Source organism: Podarcis melisellensis, assembly GCF_964234715.1.
Source record: "Podarcis melisellensis genome assembly, chromosome: 6".
NCBI lineage: Eukaryota > Metazoa > Chordata > Lepidosauria > Squamata > Lacertidae > Podarcis > Podarcis melisellensis.
In genome coordinates, this window is record NC_138538.1 from 37,306,609 (window position 1) to 37,324,372 (window position 17,764).

Below are 17,764 nucleotides of genomic sequence, written 5' to 3' on the forward strand. Positions count from 1 at the left end.
GAAATTAGTCTTCTACTAATGTTGCCACCTCTTCCACTGCAGTCACAAAACTTTAAAGACACTCGAAAGAGGTTGTCGAAGTCTCCCTCACAAAAACTGATGGTGTTGCTGCCCCATCATCTTTCTAAATCGAGGGTTGCCTTAAAGCATTATAGATGAGATAGTTATATTTGCATTTCTAAATCCAGGGCTGGATCTAGACACATCAAAGAAGTGTTTCAGTTAAACACGTTGTAAACTTTCTTTGAGAAATCGGGTTGGCAAAGACAGAACTCCACAGCGCCACTTGGTGTCACAGTGTTATAATGCATATACAACACATATAAAATGCTTTTTCCTTGCTGAGTCCCAGGTGTGACAGTCATATCTAGTAGCTTCCTTCCTGACATGGTGCTATATTAAGAAACCAAATTTCGCAAATAGAGGATTGCCTGATTTAATGATGTTTGATCCCATTTCATCACATAGCCAAATATAATCTGTTATGAATAGTTTTCTTGCTCTTTTTCCTGGAGGATGACAAAATGTCATATTGTCAACCTAAATAAAAACCTTTAGGAGGAAATCAGTTTTGCAGGCTATAAAGCTACATGCCTGCTTCTTCCTGTTCTTTGCTTTTTGTTTATTATGTTGAAAGGGAAAGTGTTTAAATTTAAGCTTGCAATCTATATTATCTCATATAGGAAGAATTCCATTTTATATAGGGAATACATTCTAGGGGAAAGCTTATTTCTTTGTTTTGCAGATGGAAGAAACATCACAAGGCACACAAATTTCCCCAAGCAGATGGCGTTTGTCTGCTTTCCATCTGACCCTTACATAAAAGTTAGCAGTAGTTGCTTGTGGCAAAATGATATAATAAAGCAAACGATTTAATACTGTACCAGTTCCTTTCCTATCCTATCTAAGCTTACATTGCTGCAAATTCAGATTGTACCGTGGACTGTGCACAGTGGCAACTCGAAAAGATGCTTGTTAGTCATGGCTTAGATTTAGAAACATGCTAGCATTGGGGTCAGTTCACACACTCACGTGGCTGAGAAGGGCAAGGCAGCTGCCCCTACCACCAGAATGGTACAACGAAAGTGGATACCATTCATACCAATGGACTGTGCATGGGTATTTGTGCCACTAATTACACTTCCCTATGCCAAACACTAAGGGACGCAGGTGGCGCTGTGGGTTAAACCACAGAGCCTAGGAATTGCCAATCAGAAGGTCGGCGGTTCGAATCCCTGCGACGGAGTGAGCTCCCGTTGCTTGGTCCCAGCTCCTGCCAACCTAGCAGTTCGAAAGCACGTCAAAGTGCAAATAGATAAGCAGGAAGGTAAACGGTTCTTTCCGTGCACTGCTCTGGTTCGCCAGAAGTGGCTTAGTCATGCTGGCCACATGACCCGGAAGCTGTACGCCAGCTCCCTCAGCCAATAAAGCGAGATGAGCGCCGCAACCCAAGAGTCGGTCATGACTATACCTAATGGTCAGGGGTCCCTTTACCTTTACCTTTTTATGCCAAACACTGCAGTGGGGAAGGCCCATGTCTCAGCAGTAGGACATCTGCTTTGCTTGCAGAAGGTCACAGGTCCAATTCTTGGAGTCTCCATGTAGACTTGGGGGAGACTCCTGTCTGAATCCCTGGAGAATTGTTCCAGGCATGTCCAAAGTCCATTTTGGGGGCCTAATCCGGCCTGCCAGTCAATTTAATCCGGCCTCTGTGGCAGTTTATTTCCTGGGTTAAAATCCTTAAAAAACTTCAAGAACTTCATTCCAAAAAAAGGTTAACAACTTTGGTCGGCCCTCATGGCCCTTCACTTCATCAAATCTGGCCCTCTTTGGAAAAAGTTTGGACACCACTAACAGTCCTGAGTTAGATGGACCAATGGTCTGACTCAGGGTACGGCAGTTTCCTATCATCCTATTACAATGTATGTGCCGTGGGGTGACATCCCTCCCCCACATGGAATGTATCCTTACTTGGGTGAGTGTGAAAATCAGCCTTTAAGGTTGTATCTGTGCTTTAGAAACAAAATTCTGTCCATTTTTATATGTATAGTCTGATCGGGTATTGCAGTCCAAAGCTCTGCTTTCAGTCATTGGTGCATAATCACCCCCTCCAGGCTTTTGAATTATCACTCTTTTACTTCAGAATGCCCTTGCAGGGACTTTCCTTACCCATCCTTCTCCCTTCCAGTCATTAACTGAGTCTGATCAAGAATAGGATTTTTATTCCCATGGGGCCTAAAAACAACAACACGATGAGGGCTTTTTAGCTATAGTGCTCTTCATGGAATCCATGTAACCTTTGTGAAATTTGCATGCGTGAATTCATGACGTTTCCTTTTCAGCTCTCCATTACCTCAGCCACTTCATCATGTGGCACAAGTTAACCAGTCATCCATAAAGAGTTTCCAAAGAACTGCTAAAAAGAGAGAATTTGCATACACCCCCAATACAGCATTTTTTAAAATGAAAAGGCAGCACTTCGTCAAATATTCACCCCCCAAAAATAGAAACTTGGTTTGAATATGCCTCGGATCAAAGTATCTGGCTTTTGACAAATCTGAGGTAATCTGAGTCTTGATTGTAAAAGAACCCCAAGCTTTATTCTGAGCAATACAAGAGGTGCCTTTGACTGACTGATGCTGATAGCAAATGGGAAAACTACTTTAATAGATTTACCTCAAGTGAATGAAGAAAGGGTTTTGCCTTTTATCAGTGTGGCAGAAGAGAAATTACACTGAGCAGTTTTGAGAACAAACAGTGGTTGCTATTTTCGGGCCTTCTATCATGGCACTGTCAGCTCACCTATCAAGTATAAAAAGAAAACACCTTGATTTATCCAACCGCCATCTGTTTGTTCAACGTGCTCACTTGATCTATGCAGTAGATATAGCCCTAACAACCATCCTGGGTGCACTATATCAGAGACACTTAGGACATAATGAGCTAAAGTGGATATATGGCCAAGCCTGGAAGTAGATTCAGGACAGGAGGGAAACTTCATAGACTTTCCAGCTCGGCTTGGCGCTGCAGCTTCCACAATGGCAGCCACTGCACATTTAGGCCACTATAAAATAGACACTGATGAGCTAGGAAATTTATTCTGCCATGTGTGTTCTTGTTACAGCCCTGTAAAACAACCATCCCTTCCCCAGAGGGAATACTTCTGGGAATGGGAACCAGCAAAACAAGTAAGCACAGCAGGATTCAAGTTTGGGTGATAGAACGAAAAAATACAACAAAATGTATCAATAACTTGCTATTGGGTTCCACAGATTAGGCTCCCTTCAAAGAAGGGTGGGAAGACTGTGAGCAACCTAATCTCCAAAACAATAGCAACTGAACTGTCTGCAAATTTCTGGGAAAATGCAATTTCCAAAAATACAGCTTTGAGAGAAGATTTGGGGCATGTGCAAAAAGCAGGAGGAACCCACTTCTGCACTGCTCACTGATGATCTGGCAAACCTAGGTTTGTACTGTTCACATGTAGGAGCTGGTCAGTGGTCATGCTTGCTGGGGATGATGGGAGTTGTAGTTCAGCTACATCTGGAGGGCCAAAGGTTCTCTACAATTGATTCTACCCAAAGGAAAGGGGAGGGAGAGATGCTAAGTCAAAGGTGTGGGACAGGGGAGAATCAGAGGTCCGCCAAGAAGACAAGGTTGAAGAAGTTGACCTGAAGAGGTTAATTGTCCATGTCTACTTCGCAAGACAGCCCTCTGACTATGAAACTGTACGACCTTTATAGACATTATTTTTAAACATGCCTGAAATACTTGTTTTTTTAAAAAAATTGAAGCAGCTTATCATTTGCATTGCCCAGGTGCTGTGAACTCACCACTCTGACATGAGACTGAAAGATCACACAAGACAACGTTCTTTGATTCAAATTAGGCCAAAACTTTTTTGATTACAGATGTAAGGGACTTTGGCCTAGGCACTGGGTATATCCTGTATCAACCAATCTGCTTGCTGGATGTTTTACCATGGGGTCAAATCTGAAGCGAGGGGGTCCTATGACATACATCAAATAGGTGCAACATTGCCAGGATTCTCCATGTCTAGTGCATGTCAGCCTTTATAGAGATGACTTTTAAACATGCCTCAAATACTTGTTTTAAAAATTCCCAGAAGCTTGTCATTTACGGTATATTATGCTTTTCTTCTGCTAGCTTTCTATTGTCATTTTTGCTGTCTGCGTCTACACTTTAGACTGCTGATATTGTTTTTTAATCTCCTACTGTAAAGTTATTTTTAGTTGCTTTATGCTTTAGATTATCTTTTTGCTATTTTATTGTTTGTAATGTTGTTATAGATTGTGTTTCAACTTGTTAGAAGCTGATTTGAGAGGGACAAACCTGAAAGGCAACCTATCATCATCATCATTATTATTCTGAACTAAATAAAAAGGGGGGCTTTTAAGACACCGTTCCCCTTTAGTGTGTGTGTATGTATTCTTCCTGGTGTAATTTTGTACACTGTAGTGCCAGCTTTAATCCACCAGGTGGCAGAAGCAATTAAAACATGCCGAATATGAATGAACATATGGTGCACACCTTTCTCACTGCAATGATTTGCAACAGGTTGGAGTTATGGAAGGGTGAATCACTTCAAATATTGAAGATGGCAGCATGGTCCAAGTCCCTCATTGGCTCCTTTATGCTATGTTTCATTGCTTGACCTTCACACTAAGAAAAAGAAATGTTTTAAAAGTGAACCAGCTTCAGGAGATGCAGAATAAAAAAGAATTAGAAATCCATTCACTGCAAGGAGGCTGAGCGTTCATGGGCTAGCAGTTAGGCTGTTTGGTCCTCCCAAAATGTTAACCTATTTATAAACTGTGTACCTGTTACACTTTAAGACTACACTACGGTCCTATACCCACTTACCTGGGAGCAAGCCCCACTGAACTCAATGGTTGCCCATGACCTTTCCTTCTGTTGTCTTGTCATTTTCCTTGGTGTCTCAGTAGGCCAGGTTTAGGCTGGTTAGACAGTGAAATATCCAGCTCTCCTTGCCTTCTCTACATTTAAACAATTTAATTTCTTTGTTCAACATGCTTCCAAGAGCCACTTCACAGCTGGCGAGACTTCCAAAAATCAAAACCATTAATTACACCAGGGGGGCCCAATCTTCTTGGACACAGGAGCACATATGGAGAACAAAGAGACTGTCATGAACACCACATACAAACAAAAAGAAATTGGGGGTGGGATTGGCACTAGTCAGATTGTGTGTATGGATTGGTGCAAACCCCCACCCTCCCCAAAATACCCTGACAAAACATCTACACACAGAAACAAATCAGAGGCAAAGAGCAGGCAACACCCATGTAGCATCCTCACCAAATAACAAAAAAGGAAAAGCTGCTCCCCAACTTTTTTTTTTAATGGTCAGGGCCACGAAGCTTTGTTGGGCTCTAATAGGTTTGTGTATGTGTGAGGATGCGATGCTGCCTGCCTACAGGGCATCACTTTGTGGACTCCAGAATTGCGTCACACAGTAAAGACATCAATGTAAAAACAGGAGAGCAATAGAGCAGATAAAATGTTTCTGGCTGTGCCAGTATCCTGATACATCAGATGTCAGATAGGCCACACATCAGTACCAACAGTACATGGCCAGCTTCTGCAAACCCCAGGCTGGAAATGGAGGAGAATTTCATTTGGTGCATATTTTTAAGTTGAGTGTATTTGCACCTCTTGGATTAATAATGCATGGATTGGAACATACTAATTATCCTCTGGATTTCTCACTTCTCCAAATTTAGTGATCTGTATATCCCTTCCCCTGGGCTATTTGTCTCGTCTCACAGGGAGCATATTGGGAAATCCTGTTTTCCAGAAAAGGTGCTGCATAAATCGCAACACAATAAAACAGATAGATTCAACGCAAGGCATTCTCATTTCTTTTACTGGAAGCTACTTCTTCCCAGAATATGTCTGCGGAGTTCTTTCCTCTCATTCGTGATCTTCCTTCCATGTGCAGAGAAATGTGGCAGGACACTCTGGATTGACATAGTGTGACTTAAAGGAGATACAGATGATGCTAATGTGTGAGACAGGGTCTCCTCAGCTGTCATCAGTATCACAGAGTCCTGCAGAAGCCTAGGAGGCAGCTGGTATGACAAGTTGACATGGAGAGCAGGCTACCTACAAGCATAGAAATCACCTTCTTTTTCTTTGACAGGATTACGCACCAAGTTAGAGTTTTATGCCTTGGTTATGTGAATGTACCTAAATTCTGGAACAAGAGCTTGCTTATTTCTCCCCTATTATTTACTCCTATAAGGAGTAAATGCCTTCCTGAAACCTATAGCCTGAAAATAGCAGGGGATTTTGTCCACCAAGAGTGCATTATAGCAGCTCTTGGGGCCCTGATGGAAATAGATGCAGGTGGGATTGCACTTCCAATCCCCCTTTCCTATCCCTCAGCAACAGGTTTCCATGAAAAATGTCTTTGCCTTTCCCAACTTTGTACTCCTACAATGAACACGTTAACTGCCATCCAATACAGTATTTGTTGTTGTTGTTGTTTAGTCGTTTAGTCGTGTCCGACTCTTCGTGACCCCATGGACCAGAGCATGCCAGGCACCTCTGACTTCCACTGCCTCCCGCAGTATGGTCAGACTCATGTTTGTAGCTTCGAGAACACTATCCAACCATCTCGTCCTCTGTTGTCCCCTTCTCCTTGTGCCCTCCATCTTTCCCAACATCAGGGTCTTTTCCAGGGAGTCTTCTCTCCTCATGAGGTGGCCTCAGCTTCACGATCTGTCCTTCCAGTGAGCACTCAGGGCTGATTTCCTTAAGAATGGATACGTTTGATCTTCTTGCAGTCCATGGGACTCTCAAGAGTCTCCTCCAGCGCCATAATTCAAAAGCATCAATTCTTCAGCGATCAGCCTTCTTTATGGTCCAGCTCTCACTTCCATACATCACTACTGGGAAAACCATGGCTTTAACTATACGGACCTTTGTTGGCAAGGTGATGTCTCTGCTTTTTAAGATGCTGTCTAGGTTTGCCATCGCCTTTCTCCCAAGGAGCAGGCGTCTTTTAATTTCGTGACTGCTGTCACCATCTGCAGTGATCATGGAGCCCAAGAGAATAAAATCTCTCACTGCCTCCATTTCTTCCCGTTCTATTTGCCAGGAGGTGATGGGCCCAGTGGCCATGATCTTTGTTTTTTTGATGTTGAGCTTCAGACCATATTTTGCGCTCTCCTCTTTCACCCTCATTAAAAGGTTCTTTAATTATTCCTCACTTTCTGCCATCAAGGTTGTGTCATCTGCATATCTGAGGTTGTTGATATTTCTTCCAGCAAACTTAATTCCGGCTTGGGATTCATCCAGCTCAGCCTTTCGCATGATGAATTCTGCATATAAGTTAAATAAGCAGGGAGACAATATACAGCCTTGCCGTACTCCTTTCCCAATTTTGAACCAATCAGTTGTTCCATATCCAGTTCTAACTGTAGCTTCTTGTCCCACATAGAGATTTCTCAGGAGACAGATGAGGTGATCAGGCACTCCCATTTCTTTAAGAACTTGCCATAGTTTGCTGTGGTTGACACAGTCAAAGGCTTTTGCATAATCAATGAAGCAGAAATAGATGTTTTTCTGGAACTCTCTAGCTTTCTCCATAATCCAGTGCATGTTTGCAATTTGGTCTTTGGTTCCTCTGCCCCTTTGAAATCCAGCTTGCACTTCTGGGAGTTCACGGTCCACATACTGCTTAAGCCTGCCTTGTAGAATTTGAAGCATAACCTTGCTAGCGTGTGAAATGAGTGCAATTGCGCAGTAGTTGGAGCAATCTTTGGCACTTCCCTTCTTTGGGATTGGGATGTAGACTGATCTTCTCCAATCCTCTGGCCACTGCTGAGTTTTCCAAATTTGCTGGCATATTGAGTGTAGCACCTTAACAGCATCATCTTTTAAAATTTTAAATAGTTCAGCTGGAATATCATCACTTCCACTGGCCTTGTTATTAGCAGTGCTTTCTAAGGCCCTTTTGACTTCACTCTCCAGGATGCCTGGCTCAAGGTCAGCAACCGCACTACCTGGGGTATACGAGACATCCATTTCTTTCTGGTATAGTTCCTCTGTGTATTCTTGCCATCTCTTCTTGATGTCTTCTGCTTCTGTTAATACAGTATTAAGTGGCATCAACCCATCAATATTGTTACACATCTCTGAGTGGGTTCCCGATGCACTGGGTTTCAGGGTCCGTGTTTCCTTTTGGAAATGAGGCACAGCGGAGACTCTGGTGTCTTTAGGATACAGTGGTACCTCGGGTTACATTCGTTTCAGATTACAGACTCTGCTAACCCAGAAATAGTACCTCGGGTTAAGAACTTTGCTTCAGGATGAGAACAGAAATCATGCAGCGGCGGCGCAGTGGCAGCGGGAGGCATCATTAGCTAAAGTGGTGCTTCAGGTTAAGAACAGTTTCAGGTTAAGAACAGACCTCCAGAACAAATTAAGTTCTTAACCCAAGGTGCCACTGTATATGGTTTATGTAGGGAGTGGGTGGTGTTGTGGTCTAAAGCACTGAGCCTCTTGGGCTTGCTAATCGGAAGGTCAGCAGTTCAAATCCCCACAACAGGGTGAGCTCCCATTGCTCTGTCCCAGCTTCTGCCAACCTAGCTGTTTGAAAGCATGTCGGTGCACGTAGATAAATAGGTACCGCTGCGGTGGGAAGGCAAACAGCATTTCTGTGGCTCGTTTTCGAGACTGCACATTTTGATTTCAATAAAGGCCTAACTTTTCACTTGGAGCCTGCATAAGTTTCTGAGAGGGATACTCTAGGAACTCCTTTTTTAAAAAAATTTCTCCAGGAATAATAGGGTTGCCATACATCTGGAATTCCCTGCATATATCCGAAAAAGCTCAACAACTTTTCTGTCTGGATTTTCACTGTTTGAAATATGGCAACCCTAGTTTCAAACATTTGGTTTGAACTTGAAGCAAGTTCAGACAGGTTCATCCTGGTCAGTTGCATGGCTGGAAAAGAGAGCAAGGAACAGGAAGAGAAGCAGCTTCACTTTGTCTCTCATGAAGGTAAAGGGGTGAGTGACTTAGCTGAGTCTAGGAACAGACATTTCTGGTCTTAACCCCTTCATGTGCTACAAACTAGCACCCATGCATAGTTATAGTTGACTGTAATTTCCCACAGTTTGAACTTCAAGGACACTTGTGAAAATCTTTCTTGGAATCTTCTGCTCTACATTCCTGGAATCCTCTTTACTGAAGGTTTGGCATAGGCTTCATCTGAGAACATAAATCAGAAGTGGCATAAGAATTTTTAGTGTGGGCAGATGCTTAATGGTATTGGATAAGCAAGTAAAGAGGTTATTTAAAAAAACATATTATCCACCTTAACCCTCTTGAATAGAGTGGGATATATGCTTACATTAATAAATAAGTGATGCGGGGAACAATTTTTGTAAATGATCCTTCAGGATACTAGGGAGAGGGAGACAATGTTGGATTTCTTTAAGGCAGGCTTTCATTTCCTAACACAAAGACATTCATTGACAATGCCAATGTTTGTAATTCCTTGTTTCAGAATACAAAACTCAGCAAGTTTTATTTAATATACCGGTACTTCTTTATTGTGTAAACCTATGATACTACTCATAGGTTTGCCAGTGCAGTTGCTTTCCACCTCCTGGGCAGCTGTTGTGCCTTTTAGATAAATACTACATAGGTAAGTCATCCACAGCCTCAATTGTGCCCTTTCCTATGTTTATGTGATGTCTTCATGCACACCTCATGATGAAGTTAGCAAATTCAAGCCATATTGGCCACCTTAGCATATTGCTTTGACTTTCACCGCTAACTAGGGATATGCAAAATCATCTTTCCATAGATATTTCTGCATTGGTACAATATATTCAGAACATTTCTCTGCCATCTGCATACGGGCAGTTTTGTGAGGTCAGGACTTTCTGAATTGTTACTTTGCGTGTTTATTTACTTCCTTCCAACTTGTTAGCTGCACATTGTTAGTTCTGGCTCTGCTGTTATAGTACATGGTGTTGGGTTGTTACTCAGTCTCCATTTTACGTTAACTGGCTTAAATTTGTAACACTTTACATCTGCACAAACATCAATTAAATGTTTGACTGTATCATTTACATTATTTATGCGTAGAATATTACTTGGGAGGCGGAGAGATATGGGGAATTGTTTGCTACAAGCACTTTCTGAAACTGAAGAACCAAAGCTTTAAAAACATCTCTTAATTCTCCAAATTACTCCTCAAAGCCTCAGAATCACCCTATTCTTTTCTTGATTTCATTGGCCAAGGTAAATGTTGGTTGCAAACCACTCTCCATTTTTTGCTCCTGTAGAAACATAAAGCGAGTCTTTCCCTTTGCTAACTGCTATGACAGTGAGGGACCTCAGTGTACTGTACTTCCTAAGTCCATTCCCAGGGAAGCAAATGAGCTATTGAAATGGCAACTCCATTCAGGCGAGGGGACTTCAAGTGAAGGCAGCCTTGGCTTTCGGACTCACTGACCATGCCGAATGCTGCCATCCATTATGAAGAAACCCATCAGCGGCTGGGCCTCCCGTTGCCCGAGGGGAATGGCTAATCATTTTCCTGAGGAAGAGGAGAATGGTAGGAGCAGCAGGGACATTTCCATTTTACTAGTGAGATCTTATTTGGCAGCAACAAATGAGCAACTTTCAAGCTTCAGAAGTGATTAATTTCTTGCCAGAGCTGTCTGCAGAGCTGTCACAGCCTGACAATCCTGACATAAGTGTCATTTATAATGTCACGAGTCTATTACACATAAATGTCATTACACAATTATGCTGGGGAGAAGAAAAGCCTCATTGTGAGGATAAACCGGCGTAATATTGAGTCAATTAGTTGTCTTAATGTTATTGTTCCATTGTCCCCCCTCATACAATTACATAGTGTCAGATTTGTTCTGTTTGCATAAAATTACCTGTTATTCTTACCAGCAATATGATGAGGCATGCAGCTAGGGGTTTCTGTTATAACTAAAACATTGGCACCAGACTCTAGGATTGATATTAATGCCAAGATCGTGACACTCTAATAATTTGTGCTCTCTCTCTGCCTTTCATGTGCCGGAATATGGACAGGACCATTAATCTGCTCTGTTTAAGTCAAAATGGCTGGCTCAAAAGAGGGTGACTTTTCTGTGCCACCTGACAAAAAAAAAAAAAAAGCCTATTCGTTAGGAGGATGGCAGAACAGTAGCAAAGTCCCCAGTGGGTCTCCTCCATTATTCCTACAAACTGGCATGAGAACAGCCTTCATTTAGTTCTAACAAGCTTCTATTCTCTTTGGGCCAAGATGCAAACGAGCTTGACTGTGCTGACTTTATTTGAATGCATTATGTAGGAAAGGGTAGAGGGGTTCTGCTGACTGGTGCTCTTGGAGAGAAATGAGGGATACCTGACACGGCGTGGAACTTGCTGCCATACCCCCAAGAAGATAAGCTTCAACATTTGCCTGACTAGAGGTCACTTGAGTGTAGTTCGGATTGGAGGGCTGCAAACCTAAATGGCCTGCCAGAAATTCCACACTGATTAGGCTCAAAATAAACTGAGAATCTCACGGTTGGCTCTAGACAGCTACCGTAGTTGTTCTCCTTCCGCTGTTTAAAGACATAATGCCTCTGAATAGCAGCTGCCGGGAATTGCAGGTGGGCAGAGTGCTGTTGTGCTCATGCCCACTTTGCAGGTTTTTCACAGGAATCTGGTTGACCGGGATGCTGGGCTAGATGAGCCATTGGCTTGATCCAGAAGGCTTGTCTTGTGTTCTTCTGTTCTTTGAACTCTTGGTGGCATATACCATATTTAAAACAGCCCATCCATGCTTATGAGTCAGCCTTATGGCACATCTTTTAGGATTGCAATTGGCAAGCAGTACAGCCAGATGGGCTGGTGCAACTTGCCTTGCACATGGTATTGCTGTAAATACATAGAGCAAGTCATTCAACAAAAATCACTTCATATCTCTAAAAATCTCAATGAATTCAGCAAAGGTGTTGTCCTTTCACTGCAGCCAGTGGTAGGGCTGGGCATTCTTTTAGGCAATGCCTCACAATTCCTGTTGTTAACAATCCTAATGTCTAACTTTCTGAAGTCTGTATGAGAAGTGGAGGCCAGATGCATGCTCATGAAGCTACTCTTTCCAGCAGTCATGTGAAATATTGCTCCTGAGAGCCAAATCAAACTCTATTTTCTTCCCATTTGACACTTTTGACTGCTTTTTCAGAAATGATCCGATCAAAGCAGATTCAGCTTGGGTAAAGGTAAAGGTAAAGGGACCCCTGACCATTAGGTCCAGTCGTGACCAACTCTGGAGTTGCAGCGCTCATCTCGCTTTACTGGCCGAGGGAGCTGGCGTACAGCTTCTGGGTCATGTGACCAGCATGACTAAGTCGCTTCTGGCAAACCAGAGCAGCGCATGGAAATGCAGTTTACCTTCCCACTGGAGCAGTACCTATTTATCTACTTGCACTTTGATGTGCTGTCGAACTGCTAGGTTGGCAGGAGCTGGGACCAAGCAACGGGAGCTCACCCCATCACGGGGATTCGAACTGCCGACCTTCTGATCGACAAGCCCAAGAGGCTCAGTGGTTTAGACCACTGCGCCACCTGCATCCCTAGCTTTTTCAGAAATGATCCTATCAAAGCAGATTCAGCTTGGGTAGAAAGCACAAATAGGACCACTCATTGGGGATTCACATGATTCCTTTCCCATTCATTCAAAGAATGCATGAATGGGGGTGGGGGCCATTTGGGGGTCCTTCCCAGGCATCTGTCTAATGGTCATGTCACTATCTGCACTTTTGTTGCTCATCAGAAGGTGCTGTGTGTTCCAACATAAATGCTTAGAGCATCTCCACATGATGTCAGAACCCAAGTGGTCCAGCATGCTCCCTTGCAATGGAGGCACTGTATAATATACATGTACATTGATAAGCATGCAAAGTTTCTTCTGATATGCCCTGGGAGGTAGGCAGTGACAGGGCGGGGACTGGATGTTTCACGTGACATCACCGCTCCAACGATGTTTTTCCATATTTCCAAAAAAGGAATTCTAAGACCCCATTGGTTTTTAAGCCAATGAAGAAGAAACGTTTTTATTTGTTGCTTCAGCCAGTTAAGAGGCTGCAAACCCACAGGACAGAAATGTGACTATTCCATACAGACATTAACACACAACCCACAGATCTGTTTGATTTTCCAGAGGAAAGTGTTTCCCACATCTCAGCAGCTGCAAACTGGGTCCCAGGTGCTTTGGGAAAATTGAAGTGATTTTGTGTTGATATTAGGGCTAATACCAGAAAATGCTAAATTACATTTTAAAAGGAATCCATCCCTTTATCTTTTAACCTTACGCCTCCCTCAGTCATGTAGAAAAATCAATCTTGACTAATCCACTGACCAAGAAAAAGCGAAAAGCAAAAATAGGAACCTTAATAAATGCCTTCTTGATTTTCTTTTTAAAGGGTTTCCACAGGAAATATGATCAAAGCATCCCAAAGCTTCGATCCAGGCTGTGGGATTGAACTCCAGAGCAGTGGGAGAGCTGTCTTTTACAAGAAGTCATTTGCGAGACTTACAAAGTGGCACAGGTTATAGCTCTGCAAAGGCATAAAGCTTGCTGAGAATGTCACAGAATTGGCAACAGGAACAAAGTTGCACAGGAGAACTAGGCAGTATTCTAGGATTTGAGGAGCCCTTGAGCTTCCCTCACCCTCTTCATTTAGAATCGGTGGGGCATGGATCCTGAGAACCATTCCACACCTCCCTTGATCTGTTTGATGGCTGTCTGTGCAAACTGAGTGTGACAATGATGGTGGACAGTCCAGGGGGTCCTATCTGGCCCACAATGCCATTTTTGTGTAAAAACTACACCTACCTGCCAATCAGCTGACATCACTCCAGAGAGGTATGTGTGTGACATCAACTGGGAGTTGATTCTGTGTTCGCTGTGCATGCCAGTTCCTCTCTCATTAACTGAAAACCAGAGCTGAAAACCAGAGGTTCAAAGAGCAGCATGGGTGATCTGAAAACAGGCCTTTGTTGTTCCTTAAATCTGCAGAAGACAGAGGTTTAAAGGGCTTTAAAGGGCATTGTCATCTGACATTGTTATGACATCAGGTGATTGACACGTGGGCACCTGATAAAGATCTGGCCCACTGGCCAGAAAAGATTCTGAACCATTGCTTTAAAAGTCAATATTCAGAAAGCTTTCTGCTTATTCTGCTGAGTGGGGCTCTGGGCTTCTGCCCTCAAATCCCCTCCTGACCTCACCACCAACCGCAGTTTGGGAAATAGGGTGAAAGACTCCCCATGCTGAACACAACATGTGCTCTACAAGGATTCTTATTCTTCGCATGTCAACGGACAAGCAAGAAAATCTTATTTTACGAAAGAAGACAAGGCTTAATCTGTTGCTAAGCAGATCAGCTCAGTGACTTTATAACAAAATAAGGAACTGATAATGCTGGAATTAGTTTGAAGGAAATGAATTCTTAAAAAAAAAAGGATATGGAAAAAATCATTTAGGCATTTCACTGGCATATAAAAAGACACTACAGTAATATTGCAGCAAGAGAGAAGATTATTTGGAGTTAATTCTTATTTTTAGCTGATAATTTCTAATTAACTTGCTGTAGTTATCTTGTTAAATGTCAATTAAATCTCAAAGCGCTCCTTACCGTTTTCCTGTATTCGTGGAATGTAATTACACATCTGTTTCTTGAGTGGCCTTCCTTGCTCCTATCATCTATGGCTAAATATAGGGCAAATATGTTTTAAAACATTATTTAAAAAATATGTTACAGCTAATCAATAATTGATTTTGCAGCACAAAATAGGATTAAGAAAATAAGTCCTTTTTTCCCTTTCTTACTCTAAGTCTATAGATTTATGCTCTCCTCTATAATGGTTACTAATCATTACGAAATGAAATAAAACAAGGGTGCAATCCTAGGGTCCCTGGGAAGGCAGACCAGAGTCCAGAAACCATAAGACACTGGGGACGCCATAGTCAGGTGGCGGAGAAGGAGCTTAGCCCACAGAGAGGGAGGTCTCTGCTAGATGGTCTTCCTGAATGGCATCAGAGCTTTCCACAGACTTTCCTTTCCACCAGTAGTATGCTGCCAGTGGTGAGGCTGGAAATGGTGTTGTCTGGGAGTCTGAAATGCAGCCACCTCAAGAGCTTTGTGTCATTCATATATTTCCTTCTATTTGTTAATCACTTCCCATAAAAACAACAACCCTCAAACCAATTTAACAATGAAGACACATGTAAAACAATGTCATATAGGAAAAACCAAAACAACTTCATATAAAATAAATAAATAAAACAATTTCATAGCTGAAACCAGTTTCAAATCCAATCTAAATCCAGACTGGGATAAAAGCCAAATCTCCACTTAAAAGTCTTGTTAAAAAGGGGAAGGTTTTCAATAGGTGCCAAAAAAGGCACTAGAGACAGCGCCAGACTGATATGCCAATTCTGATATGTGGTTCACAGTTACATGTACTTCATGCCTTCCTATGGGGCGGTGGGAGAGAAGAAGCAATAAGGAAACAAAAAATGGTTGCTCCTCACCTTCCACTCTGGCCAAGATGAGCTACCAGGGCTTATGGAATATAGTTCCCTATGTCCCCACTGCTCTCCATAGAGCTGAATCATATGCACTTGCTCAGAAATAATAATAACAACAACAGCAACATGTTCAGTGGGGCTTACTCCCAGGCAAATGTGCTTAGGATTGTAGCCATCCTCCCTCCTGTTGTTTTGTTTTTGCTCAGTTTTTTCAAAACTTCCTGTTCTTCACATCTAGACACTCTGATTTGCGATGATGTCATCAGCTTTGCCTGCTGCAGACTCTGCAGCCAACAAACTTCATCCCTGAACTTTCTGCTTAGGCAGTGGTGGAGTAATAAAACCTGGCAGTTTATTTTCTCAGTACACAAAGGGCAATTATGGCATTTAAAAGATAATATGGCAACCTGATTGAAAACTGAATTTGCAACGTGGTTTGCAGCTAGTGGAATCCAATAACTGCATTCATAATAGTACAGTCCATTCTGCTGTTGTAACCATCTACCCTACACTGTTCACCTCTGGTGGAGCTTGGCAATTAATGTCAGGGTTTGCTGGGGCGGGGAGGGGTGTCTAACAAATAGATGTGTTAGGCTGATCACTACAGGATTGTTATGTGGGAAAGTAGCAGATACAACAGAGGCTGCAATATAGTGAAGGTGATCAACTTCAAGCCCGGGCGAGGAAGTTATGAGGCTTTCAGGAAATGAAGGCACCCAGGAAAGCTGCACTTGACATATTTTTTTTGTGGTATGAAAGAATAGACTGTCGGGAAATTCAAGCCCTTCTCAGGAGAAACTGGCAACAATCCCAGGCACCCGGCTTGATTCCCTGGCTGCATCCCCCAGCAAGTGCAGGCAAGGTCTCGATAGGTGATTCTTCTCAAACGTGAGAAGAACACCCCCCCTCTTTCCTGCCCCCCCCCCAGGCAGGGGAAAGAGATAGACAGAAACGTATTTACATGCCTTTATTTCTGTCTTTGCAGCGTTACAGAAAACATGACTGCTCTCTTCAAACTCCAGCAGTGTTGTGATAAACACTTCCTGCACTTCCTGGACAGGAATCAAACGGAAGAGCTCATATTACACTCTGAGCTAATTCCGGTGCCTCGCACTGTGAATTGACTGTCCCTCTGTTTCCCACGGACAGTCCCAACATTCCCATCATGTTTACTTTTCAAGCTAGGACTTTGCAGCAGCATTGCTTCAATATCGTAACATAGACACCCCCTTGGCCCCTTGACAGTAATCCTGTGTACCCACTCCTGTTTACTTGGCATTCAGTATACTCCAACTGCTGATTTGGGAAGCAGTGTATGCACAGCGCTTGCCACTATCCACATCTATACCACAGCTATACTGTCATTTCTTAAGGAGCCACTGTGTTTTGATGTGTTTCCCCTCAAATCAGTTTCAATCTGAACTGAGAGAAAAGAACAAAGTAGCTGTGTTTTAAGCCTAAAATACAGTAAGCCTAAGAGATGCACAACAAAAACCTCACACCCCACCCATGAGAATTTCATTGAAATTTTCTTTTTTCTGCTTTTTTCATTATTTTACAGTGTAGTTTCTTTTCTCATTAATTGCTGGAGGGGTGGGGGAAACACAGGATACATTTTCAGCACAGCACTATGTTTTTCAGACATGCAGTGAAAGGGGTGTGTTTGGTAGGGGAGAGAATCTGTTGCCAGAACGCCACCTCCCTGCTATATATATTCATTAGATGAGCCCAGGAGCCCTCAGATGTCTGGCAGATGCTGTGGTGAGGACCAAATGACCTGTGACCAGCTCTCGCTGTGAACTGAGCACACCCCCCAAACATAGCTCGGAAACTTCTACAACATGCAAGGACGAATGCACTGAGATTTCAGAACAAATCCAAATGTCCAAAGGAAGGAAGACTTAAAAAGCCACATTCCTAATACAGCCCAAGATTCTTTTCTCTGCAGCTCCTCTTCCAAGTCTTTCAAAGAGTCCTCAGGGGTGCTTGTGGATTTATTTGGAGGAGGGAGAAGATTTTTCCTTTCAGTGTATTATAAATGCAAAGCTGGACCTAGGCAAGGAAAATACACAGGGGAACAATTAGAATTGACTAAAATCTTTTAAGATGGAGGTATTTATGCCAGGCATTCGGAGAGGAAACGGAATATGTAGTTTAAGA